This window comes from Apteryx mantelli, chromosome 1 (assembly GCF_036417845.1).
Source record: "Apteryx mantelli isolate bAptMan1 chromosome 1, bAptMan1.hap1, whole genome shotgun sequence".
Classification (NCBI taxonomy): Eukaryota; Metazoa; Chordata; class Aves; order Apterygiformes; family Apterygidae; genus Apteryx; species Apteryx mantelli.
This window is the reverse complement of record NC_089978.1, coordinates 107,895,217-107,909,523: the sequence shown is the minus strand read 5'-3', so window position 1 is coordinate 107,909,523 and position 14,307 is coordinate 107,895,217.

The window sequence follows — 14,307 nt, the reverse complement described above, 5'->3', positions numbered from 1 at the left end:
AACTATTCGGAAAATGTTGACTTTTTTCATTAGTACAACCTCATTAATCTAATTACTATCAGATAAATACACTGTGCCAAAAAGCAAGGAAAGGGAGCTCAGTAAATTCGTTCATTTTCTGAGATCTCTCTGTGTGAAAGTTACTGTACTGTCTCTTAATGGAGTCTAGAGATAATTCAACATCATTTCAAAATTGTTCAGTCTATTCTAAAATGGATTATTCCTCCAACAATATTCATAAGGACAACTGATATTTATCCATCAGCAGGAAGATATCATCATTAAACAGTAGCAGTGCCAAATTTACATATTAATTAAACAGACCCAAGATACTAGTCTGTCTATACCACAGCACCAAGGCCAAATTCTACAGAGCTGTGATCATGCATAGCATGTAATGATGAAACTACAGGCATGCCCAAGCCCTCCTGAGAGGCCTTCTCACAAACTGATGACCCCATTAATAACATGGAAGACAACAATTCCTACAGGATCAGTAAACAGCCCTGCTCTTCAGTTGTCAAAAATATAATATGCCTTCTGCACAGTGCCAGAAATTCTCCAGAAATGCTAACACCAAGATAAGTTTGGCAGGAAATGCCCAAACACAGCAAGATTGACTAAAGCTTTGGCATATATATATGCTGAGCAGTACAGGTTTTTTTCAGTCAGCAGCTAGTGTATGAAGCATCAAAGGATCCTAGAAAACCTGAGTTTGGCAACAACCTCTATAGGTCATCTAGTCTAACCTTCCGCTCAAAGCACAGCTGACTTCAGAGTTAGAGCAGGAGGCTCAGATCCTTGCCCAGTCAAGTTTTGAATATTTCCAAGGGTGGAGATTTCACATCCTGCCTGAGCAACTTGTGCCAGTGCTTGGATGCTTTCATTATGAAGAACTTTTTCCTTTTATCCCATCAGAATTTCCCCTTTTCAGCCTATGACCATTGCTTCTTGTCCTTTCACTGTTTCTAAGAAGCATCTGGTGCCATCTTCACTATAACCCCCATTAGACAGTTGATGATAGCAGTTAGATTCCCCTTTTCCTTCTCTTCTGCAGCCTAAGAGAATCTCCATTCCCTCGGCCTCTCCCCATGTGAAGTACACCCCAGCCCACTCCCTGAATTAGTGGCCCTCCCCTGGACTCTCTCCTGTTTGTAAACATCTCTCTTGGACCATAGGGCCCGGGGTGGAACATGTTGTTTCATTTTGCCCCCATGGTTGTTGCATAGAGGAGAATAGCCACTTCCCTTGACCTGCTGGCTACCCTCCTGCTGACACAGCCCAGTATGCAGTTGGCCTTCATCACTGCAAGGGTTCACTGCTGATTCATGTTCAATTTGCCATCCACCAGGACTCCAGTGTCCTTTTTTGCACAGCTGCTACCTACCTAAGCAATGCCAATGCAAAACTCCGAATCAGTAGTGGTATCAGTGCAAGAACAGTGAAAACAGAGACTCAGGACTCCACTGCAAATCCAGTTCCCCGTTCAGCAAATCAAATCCCACATTAACTCTACTGAGCTGAGCTATGTTTCACTCTTTTGTCACCTTCATACAAATAAGAAGTAGCTTCTGATTTACTGCTAAATCCAGTGTATATAAGGGAAAAAAATGTCTTCTTAGTGAATATTCATCATCATTTTTGCTTTAAACTCCATATTGTGTGTTCAAAGGTTGAAATAGTTCCCTAATGAAGTAATAAACTTCTGATATTTAGTCCATTACCTACTGTGAAGGAAAAATTTGCATGATACTAATTATGATTTATAGCATGGCTGTGTGCAGAATAAAAGTTCCCATAGCAAGAGGAATGAGTAATGATACCTAATTGTGCTGAAATTAGTAGCATCTCCTTTTTTGCTGTAATACTATTTAAAGGAGTTTTGCTTTTGCTGTCATTTTGATTATCCTTTTTCATGGGTTAGTATGGTACAAACGGCCAAGGTCTTGCCTCTTTTTCCAGAGCACCCCAGTCATAGATTTTACAAGAGATTTTCTTGGCTCCCTCAAACTCCAGTATTAACTATTTTGCACAGAACACAGAGAAATGCCTTGGACCTTTGGCTGGAGATTATTGCAAGCCTTCAGGGAAATGTAGGTGAATTCTCAAGGAGCAAATTTTAGAGGGCTTTGTCTTTCACTTCATGGCATGAAAATAGTGCAGCTCCTTGACATACCTATACAAGTGAAAAAGAAAACTGTAGATCTTGAGAAGACTCTGCAGCATCTGATGGGGGAAGACAAAAAGGCTGAAGCCAACAAAAAGTTCTTGTTCTGCCTTGGCATAGAAGGGAAAAAATTCTGTCCCAAAGTATTGCTTCACACAACTGTGCAAAACATACCCAGAGTTTATTCATGATAACCAGGCAGTCTCTTGACCACATGACATCATTTCTGCTTCCTAATTTTAGACACTATAACATTATTCATTATTAATTCATCTTTGCTACAAGTTTCCCAGTGGATGTTCCAAATAATGGACCTTGCATAATTTCTCAAACATTTTCACCAATACAGCAAGGCTACAAGACAGCAAGCTAATCTCCAGCTTTTTTACAGAGAAACATTTGTTGTTATTTGATCAGCTCTGTAAAAGGATGACACCTGTTTGTTACAAAAGTTTTAAAATTAGAAGCCTGTTCTTTGTAATGGTACTATATAACCCCTCCCTTTTATCACATCTAGCTTCAGGTTGCTCTACAAAATTCTATGCAAGGTATACAAACCTATTGTCTGTCACATGTAAAAATTCAGAATCATATATCTTGTTCCTTTTAATTGAAATATTTGCTTGCCTGTTCTACTTTTCCATACAAGAGTCACTTCCATCTTTTTTTTTTTTTTTTTTTTTTTGTAATATAGAGCTTTCTTAATCCTAACACAGAGGCTTTCATCTTTGAAGCAAGTAAACAAGAAAAAGATAGATTTCTTTTTAAACCTATCAACTGTAAGGGTTTTTTCAGCTTGTAACTTTTTTTTAGTGCTCTAATCCTTTATTCTACTTTTAATGTAATGTAAATTTACAGTCAGAGTTGGCAAGGATTTTTTTTCTTTAAGGAATTATGCTGGGAGACTGCATTTATCAAGGGATGGGCAACAGAATGCAGTGTTTTTTCATATTATTTCAAATCCAGCGTGTCTGGCTAAAAACTTATGTAGAAATTAATTTCAAATAAGGTTGTAGTAGGGACACTAAAGCACCATGCAGGTTAGTCCATCAAATGCAAACTCAGCTGCCATATTCCAACCCTTTTGCAGATTTACATTACCAGGCTTGCCTGAGGTAGGAGAAAGGATCCACAGCTGTGCCTGTAATTCTAAATACATACATTTCCAATGCAAGCTAGAGCAATCTGAGTTGCTTTAAAAGCCAGGTAAAATTTTAACCTCCTCCCCAGTTCATTTTTCCTGGAACTGGGATAACTGACTGCGCTTTCATTATGCATTGTATTGTATAGGCCTGAATACGCTTTTAAACATACCGGCTGGTTTTGGTTCGCTTTTAATAGAAAGCATTACATGACAGAAAGGAAGTAGAGAAATGGTGATTAGGTACAACCTTTGATTCAATTACCGAATGAACTGTATGTGGGAGAACTCTGTGTGGCTACACTGTGACTTTGGATTTACTTCTGTGAGGGAAAAAGCCTAAACAGCATCATTTTTCACCTGGAACTGCACACTGACCTGACCCTGGAACAAAAGGGCACCCCTTCCAATTTATTTATTTAGTAAATATATTGCCCAGACAGCTGGAGGTCAACATTATTTTATGCTAGTTCTCAGGTTAAGTAGCACATTCATCGCAGCTCTCAGCCTTTCTGGCAGAAACCCCCACAGGATGCACAGGCATGATGGCTTTAAGCAAGCTCAGGGCAAAGATTTCCATTGTCATAGGGAAATTCATTTTGCTGTGCATAAGAGTGTAAAGGTGCAATAAAAACAAACATTACAATCACATAGAGTAAATGATAATACAGGATTTACATCAGATGCACCAAGATCATTGCCATGTTGTTACTTTGTTTGTTTTAAATAAAAAGTATCTTTAGTTCTCATTTGGGCAGATTTTTCTCCCTCTTAAAAATGTGAGCAAATAATTCCAGGTGGCCTGGATACATAATGCTGGATTTTCATACAGCATGAACAATAATATAAAAAGCCAAGATGTTGTCATTCTTCTTCTAAGCCCCAGAAGGACTAAGGAGAGGAAAGGAGCTAAAGGCTGTTGCTGAGAGCTGCTCGCAAGTTTACCATTGATTTTGTCATGTTTCAGAGTGGGATCTCCTACTTCTGAAAGGACCATAACCTTCAAAAGCTTAAGGGGAACAACAGAAAGGCAACTTCCACTATAAAAAAGCGTATTGCAAGAGTTCAGCTTATCCATGCCTTCCTGTATGCAAAGAAGGGGAGAAAAAGCATGCATCTCAAAGGGAAACATTCCCACGAGGACAGCACATTACTAGATTTTGTAACTCAAGAGTTTGGAGCCAAGGAAGGCCAATCCAGGCTAAGCCTAGGTCTTAGCCTGTGCATGTAAATGTAAATGTAACCCACTCACAAGAATGTCTTGCAAGGATAAGGTGAGGATAATCTCTCTAGAAAGGATATGATCCTGCTTGTACTCCTAATGAAACAGGTCATACATTTAGTTTTGGAGGTTTCTATTTCAATACTCTAAATATAGCTATGACATGGTAATAGTGAGGTACAGGCAAATGATAATTCTTTAGGAGGAATTAGGAAGGAGGAATTCCATGAGGAATTTCTCCAACAATTTTCGTAGAACAGAGCTGTTGGTGCTCAGCATATTGGACTTACTTCAACAATTTCACTTGGACTAATAGCCTTTATTACAAGGGAATATTATAACATATTCTGAAATTAGATAAGCAATCCATAAAGTACATTGATTCTCATATTTGTTCCTTTCTCAAAGAGCAAATCTCATGACTACACAATACAGTGTACTAAAGTTGTGTTCTGTGTCACCTCCATTAAAGCAGGTCTTGACATTAATGATCAACTTTCTAGTTATTACAGGGAAGCAAATGGAAGACACTTCATTTGTTGCAGCACATTATGGCATAAATTAGGCTGGGCGGAACATTTCCATTTGGGGATGTTGGCTGGACCTTATGATTTCAAACAAAAGTTATGTTCATATGTTAAATCTTCCCTCAAAACCTTGCTGTTGCAATATTGATCTCAAGTTATAAAATACAAGGAATAATGTATAATGCAGTCTTCTTACCTAAAATTCAACCACCTGTCTTTCTGAGAGATCGGTAATAAAAAAATCAAAGTTGGCCTGCCTAATATCCAATTTCTTCCAAAGTTTACAAACCCAAAATGCAGATGTGAGGTTATAATTAAACATGAAGCAAAAAGACTTTCAATGATAAACAGCAATTTGTTATAAGGTTAAAGGCTCTCTTCTGACATAAAGATTGATGGGAAGTACTCCTAACAGGAAAATATTTGTCTGCTTGCACCTACAAAGTGGAGGTTTGCTTGTCTGGTTTCCCATAATTTATTTTCTTTGCATAGCACCTTTTTTTTTTTTTTTTAGCTTGCTTTTATAAATAGCACTGCTCTTATGGCTAAGAAGAATCCTACTAAAAAGAAATCAAGCAGAACTGTAAAAGGGCAAGTCAACATTGTTTAGAATGTCATTCTGGGATCCTTGAAAAATACAATACATCAAAGCCCGTACTTCAATTCTGAAGTCATGCACATTCTACAAAATCTGAATTCATTTTTTCAGTGGCAGACAGAGAGCAGAAAAAAATTATTGCTCAACTTCAATTACCTTTTCACTAATATAAAATATTTCAGATGTACCAGAAGCTGAAAAAGAGAGTGAATTACAAGCATTTTCAAAGCCCACCCCAAACTGTTTGTGCTGTTCTTCTCTTGAACAATTGAAAATTCTCCAAAGCAAGAAAGAATATCTCATTTAATGCCATAAGCATTAACCAAAATGGCATAGGTCTCAATTTAGTTCAACAAATATTTTTATGGCATTCTTTTTGTAGAACACTACTATGTTTTCTTGAGAAAAACTATTTCTAGCCTTCCAGAAAAAAAAAAAAAAAATCCTACTTGCTGGTATTACTCACATCCTGAAGATTATTTTCATGCTGGGCCAAATCCTGTTTTGCCCTGTTTAGATCAATAGCTCCAGTCACACACACAATAAAAAAGCTATTTGGTAAATGAAGCAACTGAACAGAAAAACACAGTAATACTTAAAAGGGCCAGTCCTCAAGGTTTAGAATTTATATCAAGAGGGAAAATAAATAAGTGCAAACAGAATTAACAATAAAACTTTCCAAATGAAATTTAAAACTCCTGCCTTCCTAAGGGTTCTTCTTCTCTTTACCGTCAGTCACCTGGGAAGGAAGTACTGGAGCTAATCTAAAGTTAACTCCTTGCATGCTGAGGCATGCATTAGATAGAAGCTCCTGGGGAGTAGCTCTACCACAGTTTATTTTCAGTTAGAGCTAATGATTTCAATGTAATAGTGTAGGCTCATCTCTAAAGAGTCTAATGTTTACTCAAAATAAACTTTCAGACTAGATAACATGTAATTTTCATTAACTGAAAGAATGTAGTAATATATTCATGACCATCCCTTTGCAGTACAATATTAATATCATTCCTGTTTAGTTTAATCCTTTCACTTTTTAACAAGCATCAGATGTTTTGCAGATAAAGACTATTTTGCAGGAACAAGTTACTGAGCATTTTAAGTTTCTTCAAAGCCAGAAAGACTTAAAGAGAAGCAGGCGCATGGGTGCTCACAAGGTCAGGAGCCTCTTTGAGAATTCAAATGATGAATGTACAGTCATTCTTTTTCTCAGAAAATCCATGGTTTATATGATACCCTGTATTAACAAGCTGATTATCAACTGCATCTTTCATATAATTATGTTCTCATACTATTTTTTCGGTACATAAACAAGTTTAATCCTTGCCCTCTCCTCCTCCTCCGGTATTTGATTTCAATATGTTGCATTTCAGGCCCCCATTTCACACAGGCTTTGAACTCTGTACAGCTATCACGCCAAAAGGTAGCGCTTGTCTGAGCCTTGGCAACACTGAGGCTTTTACAGGCATATGTCCTGACTCAGCAGAAATATGTATTTCTCCAAAAACATTATCACCTCCATTTTCTTGTCTGTTTTCCCTGTATATGAGCATTTATTTTTCCTTGAAAGAGCAGGAAAACAGCTTTCCATTTCTAGAACAATGAATAAACAGTGCCATCTTCTGTCTGTGTCACTGCAGGAAAACAAGGCAGTATAGACTCAAATTACAAGACTAAACTTAGGATTCAGGCTGTAAAGTTAGATGGAAAATCACTCTGAGTTTTTGCACACACAATGTAACACAGTACAGTCTTTGAATGCTTGCAGGTACTGAAAGCTTTTTCAAGCAATCATACATTTAAGGCACTGCTTTGCAATTAATTGCCTGAAACACGTACTCATCTCTTTTTTCAGTGGAGTAAGGGTAGGATCACTGACCATTATTGAAAACTGCATTAAGCATTTAACAGCACCCTTCTAAGAAATACCTATTTTTAATACTCTGAAGCTTACATTCATATTCTGCTTTGTAGAAATACTTGGTAGTTTAGTCTCCATTTATTGTTCTTAACATTATTTATACATTTTAACTTCTATGCCATGGACACAGAGACTAGAACATCCAAAACATTTCTGAGATTGAGTCCTTGTTTTTATATATTACTCCATATATGTTCTTGAAGCTAGAAAGTTGTAATCATTCAATATGGTAATGGAGAGATAGAAAGCCTGGTGTTCTGCTAATTTCAGGCATGAAAAGTAGTGTGTACACACATTCATTTCTTTTCATATCTAGCAGAAAGTAGAAGAAAAACACATTTACAATGAAAAAATTCACATCACCATCACCGAGCTAATGAAAACTTGGAGTAATCGAGTAATCTGCATTAAACCCACCAGTAGCTTCACGATGACTCCATTGACTATAGAGCACTATATATTTATGAAATACTTTTCTAACAGGCTAATGTAAGCGGCGCCTGCTGCTCTCCGTAGACCATACTTTAATTCTTATGGCCACCACCTATTTTAGTAGTGGCAGTTTGCTGCAGGTTTGTGAGTTTTAGCATGCTAAGCAGTAACTTATCCCTCTAAGGATTTCCCTGGAGTGGCTGTGAACTGAAGTGGAAAAAAAAAAAATCAAACATCTTTTATCACAATGAGTTCAGCCTATACTTGGGGCTTACACTCCACTATCTGAAGAGGTCCTATTGAGGACAAGACTTGTTGAAGAAATAAAATAGCCATGGAAGGGACCTATATCTGACATTAGAGAGAGTTATATTTATTAAAATGGATGAAGCACTGATTCCCTTTCAATTCTGCCAAAAGTGTTCTTAGTGATCCTGAGCCAAACACTTCCTTTACTGAGATTATTAGATGTCTGAAACAGTGTATATTTGTTAAACAGTCATATCGCTTTTAACATAATGCAGTCCCAGAATTTGCTGTGTTTTTTTTTTTCTTGAGAAGCAGATGGGAAAAAGTAAGGAGAGAGGACTGGGCGTGGCTATTTTCAATAATTTCAAATACAAAGATTTAAAAGAAATGACCCCAAAAACATATGTTATAAGAGTATTGTAGAGGATGAGAAATCATGCATGCAGAAGTTATGAAATGCCAAAATTAAGGCTGTTACTGCAATATTCAATGAATCTTCATTATGATATACATTGTAATATAGTTTAATTTCAGGATGATAAACTATTGCCTATTTCTAAGTCTAGTTTCTTCCGGAAATGAAACCTTCTTAATGACAACAGAAAACCATCTACTCCCCCTTTCAGGGCCTTATGAAGGTACTGAGAAACTTCAACCCAATTTAAAAGAGGTGAAAATCTTAGCAATTTTACACACCTACAGTTCTCCTGAACACAGATTGCAGTACAGTTACAACAAAAAACTTAATTTAAACTTTTCAAGCGGCAGTAGCCAGCTGGCCCATTTACACATATGCAGCTCCAAACCAACTGTAATACTTATTGTCATTGTCCAGCCAAACAGGAAGAAGACTTGGGATGAAGCAGAAGGCATTATGCTGGAGTTTAGGGACTGTGTCAGCCAAACAGAGGTTTTATGGTAGAGATGGGATAGAACAGATAGGGGCTGCAAGTCTGTAAAAAATTGGGCTGCTGATGGAAACCTCCAGAGACTCAGGATTGCTCAGCATAAGGCTATTAAGATTTACGGACCTGGGCTTCCAAATAAGCTCTGAGAGCACATGATCTCTGGGCACAAACTCTCTGCCCTGTCGTGCTTGGTCACATTCACCCAGCCAGTCCCTATACTATTTTTTCCAACCCTTGTTTCCCAATTTCAATTGTATTCTTGCTCATCCAGTCCCACAGATCTATCCAGGATCCACACTTGGCCCTCCTGAGTTGTCTCTATTCCCAGTCTCCTCAATTTACCCAGTTTCCCACCATCCCCTCTCAGAAAACCTCCCCAGCTCCCTGTCTCTTCATCCTTGCTTCTTTGCTAATCTGTCCCCACTTCTCTCTCCCCCCCACTTTGCTCCCTTCTCTTTCTCTCTAACCCAATTGTTATTTCTTCTGCATGTGAACAAAACAGTTACCTGAGTGCCAGACAGTGGATGGTCTAGAGCACAGAAAGAAGAAGGCAGTCCCTGTGCTGCAGCCTAGTCCCTCCTTAACTCCAATCAGCTGAGAGCAATAATTACTAGAGTTGTTCAACCTCATTTCCTAACTGGCTGGACCATAACACTTTAAGGAATTTGCATATAAGTCCTGAGGTGTTGAGAAAGTATGAAAGTATGAATGAAGCATACTCAATACTTCCGGGATCATGCCATTATTTGTAGATCTGTGTGTGATGTATTTTGCCATATGTTCCAAGCAGTTTAGTACTGTTACAGATGTGATGGCCAAAGGTCCTAGTGAGGCCAGATTCAAAGGACCAGCAAATAGTTTATTTTAAAAATAACTGTTTTTCCCTAGAAACTTCCAGCTGTTTACATCTTTGATAGCAGATATTAATTTATGCAGTCCCTGCCTACAAAGCCTAAAACACTTGTTTAATTTCATGAATATGTATAAATCCATAGCTTCACATGAATAACTGTGTGCATGAACCAGTATTTAAAAATTAAGAGCTTTGAAATACCTGTATTATTCTCTTTGATCCCCATAGTGTGGAAAGATAAGAGGGAGAAGGATATAGTTCTTGACTCTAAAACTAAAATAAACCATGCTTTGGGTTACTTCCAACCTTAATAGAATAAATTATCTCATAATACATTTTAAAATATAAACAGTGCTATTTTATTCTAAACATGACTTCACAGTGTTTATTCCAGGAAATATTTATTAACACTTGATATTAGCTACTTGACAAATAAAAACAAGTTTTGGAGGAAAATATCAATCTCCAATCATCTGCTGTACCTGACTTCTTGTTAGAAAACAATCATTTGTTCTGTGTAGACAGGATTTATATTTAATATCATAAAGTGGCCCAGTCACAGGTGTTTTGTGAATATAAATTAAAGATCTGATTCAATTAAAATTGTTTGTCCTTGACTGTCTCAGAAGTTTTCTGGTGCAACAACAAAGCTGTACTATATCTTTTTTACTTTCTTCTTCCTAAACCAGGATGTAAAAAGAAAGAAACAAACAAACAAACTGTGATTTGTATCTTCATTTCAGTAGGAAGAGCTTCTATATGAACTAATAATAGCCTTCACAACTGATAATAAGACTAACCCTCTTTAAATATTCAGCAGAGTCAACATTCCATTATTTCACTGTGCCAGCTGGTCATTATGGGATATTATAGGAAATGATGACATGACATGCAAAATTATAAAATGATGGCTCCCTATTGCAAGTGTAAAAAGATATATACTTATTTTTTTACTTTGAAAGCTTGAATTATTTCATATAGAATTTTAATTTACATTTTTTCCTCTTTTTGAAAAGATGACACTATCCAAGGACAGCTCTTTCTCTTGAAGCAGCTGAACAAGATATGTGTCAGTTAAGCCACTCTCTCCTTTTATTTGAAGAATAATTTTCGAAAGAGAATATCATAAAATGATACAAATAAAATGATGCTGTACCATCTCTGTACAGATAGAATTCCTACCTAGAAATCTTTTTCCTACATATTTATTAACGAAAGATAGCAACACATTGCAAAATGAACTTACACAAGCCCTTGTCATTTGTAAAGCAAACACGTTTGTGTTTCTAATTGCTGAAAGCATCTTAACACATTAGCAGTAGTTCAGGCAGAATATACTCACTTTTCAAGGTTACAAAATGTGCATCACTGTGTGTATTAAGGGACACATTCTTTATACTCTAATTTATCTCTATAAAAACAAATGTTCTTATCCTGCTTTGTTCTGGGGGAGAAGTTTCTATCTTTTAGTAAATATGTATATACAGATGATTGGGCTTTCCAATCAGAAGGGATTTCTGTTAGAAAAAATCACTTTTATTTGAAAAATTGGAGTTTTGCATAGGGAAATTTTCAACTTTTCTTCAGGAAAAGCAAAAAGATAAGTCTACATCCCGGAATTTAATTTTTTACAACATAACTGATAAGATTCATTCAAGTAGATATCAGGGATAGAGATCAGAGGGACCCCCGATTAGAAGAAGACAACATCTCATAGTCTGACTGTAAAACTTATGACTGGAAGGCTCCTCCTAATTGCATTTTCTGTTTCATTTGTTTTCACCAAAACTTACCAGAATCTCTTATTTGCTATCACAAGATGAAAGCAGACCTGTATTTTTAGGAAGTTTTCCAAAGGAAGAATTGCCATCATGCTTATTTGTACGATCATTTCAACTGCTTCATTGTGTCACTTTCTACCAAGAAATGCAACACATGAAGAAGGGCATGCAAGAGCTTTAGAAATCCCAAAGGAGCCAGCTTCTCTTAGTGATACTAGAAAACTTGAGCCTCAGGCTATGACATTGCAATAGGTGGCACTTAAGAGTTTCTTTGGCTCTGCGTACTGCACATGGGTATAACAATCTCTGTACGTGCTGAAAACTGTAGAACTGAGATCTTGTTATATAGCTTGTTATTAGTTAAAGATTGCACATATAACCTCAAGATGATGACTGGCAGCTGACAGAATGAACTAACATCCAAGCAGTTTTTGATCCACTGTGAAAGACAATGGACAGGGTTACAATGATAAGTATGTTGACAGGAGATCAACAACCTGATCTGTTGGACACAACCAATGAAAGTTTTCAAAGCCAGTTTGATGGTGGATATTTCCACTTGGTTATTCACGTGGATAAGTGAAAGATGAAGGTCTTTTGCAGAAAAAGGCCAGAGGAACGTGCAGGCCCTCCAACATCAAGATAATCATCTAAGTAGCCTTAAAAGTGGGACAATGGTAGTTTGAGGGAGAACTCAGTGGTGGTACTGTAAGTGTAAGCATCCTTCTGGTACAAAGACAACAAAAAACTGTTCCTCAGTCTTGTTCTATATGGTGGAGTAATGACCTTCCAAGGTCGATGCATGAAGACTGATGACTTCAGAAATAAAATTTTACATCTGAATGCTTTCAATTAAATGACAAGTACGTTTTAGAAATGAAATGATCAGAAAAAAAGACTATCAGAAACAGTCACTGATGTAGCAGTGAACAGGGTGGATTTACTGTGAGTAACGGGACCATGTCAGGAGACATGGAAGATATTTCCATTCTCCACGAAGAAGACATCTGCCAGATGCGATGCTACAATATGCTTAAGACACCAATCTGTTACTGGAAAGAGGGTTGAGAACCAAGAGGCATATTATGCACAAAGGGAATGGATAACAGAAACAAACTGTGACTCAAGAACTTAAGCAATAGAAGGAAAAACAGATCACAATGGAAAACTAAAGTACAATTCACAACAGGTCCTGAGTTATCAGCATGTGGCACAAAGAAAGGAAGAAGAAAATGAGCATATGTTATATTTTAATGATTCAGTTCTTAACATGATTTGATCCACTCTTCTCTGAAACCAGAGTTAATATATACAATTTCACTGCTTTGAGCTTTAATAAGCCCAAAATGTTCTCTAGAATGGCTTGTTTTTCCACAGGAAAGATGCTAGCTATATTTCCATATCTCTCCCAGTATTTAATATGGGAAATTTACACACTGGACTTAACAAAGGATTCCTTTCCGCTTTGCATGTGCAATTTTGCACATGGAAAGCCTGAGAGTCTTGAAAAATAACAGCTGTTCTTTCTCTTTAAGAAGTCACATGTAGAAGCCTTAGAAACTTCAAGGTGCCTTCAGGGAAACAACCAAAACTTTTCCTTTTTGAGGAGCAGTTTTTTTTATTACAGGTATGAATAGCTGTTACCATGACTCCCAGATTCTTCCACAGTAGTAATAAATAAATAAATAAATAAATGTTTATGGCTTGTCACTGCAGATTCTAGCTAGAAAAATGAAGAATACTAAAGGTATTTCCACTAAACTGTTCCCTCTTCATGTGGCTGTACAAGCAAAGGCTGTGAGAAAATTTAATGTTCTATAGAATGTGGCAAGGGTTGCAAAAAGACATAACAAGGATTTTAAAATAATATTTAAATAATCATTTTGACATTTGCTTGCTTTGCTAAACAAAGTGTCTTATGTCTTCTCTCTGATTGTAACTAATTGCAAGGTTATAGGAGAAGGAAAGCAAATTTCAGGAACCACAGGTCTTAGCTTTCAATGAGATTCAAATAATGTCTGCCTAAAGACCCTACATCAGACAAAAAGTTTTTTGCATAGTGGATGAATTTTGGGGGGAGAAAACATTTTAAAATGAAACTGGATCCCATATGGTCCCACATAAGATAAAGAAAGATGTGGAGATTTTCTTGAGAAAAAAAGCCTCGACTTCAAGAGAATGAGACCAATATTTAAAGAGACCTTAAGTAACCAAGGACAGGTTCTTAACAGCTGCTTATTTGGAACAGCGCATACCGTAAAAACACATTCCTGGGATTTAAGTGTAATTTTTACAGGTATGTTTAAAAAAGGATGAAACCAATAAAGCATTAGCTTTCATGATAGATTGCTATTTTGGGGCAGCTAATGGCTGCTGTGATAGAACTACATCACAGTGGAGCTGAACAGAAATACATTTTACACTTCACTGGACCTGATATTACATTGCTGATTTTAACTAGAAAGCTCTGATCTAGATGTGAGTTTGAAACTGCAAATATTACGATGCTGA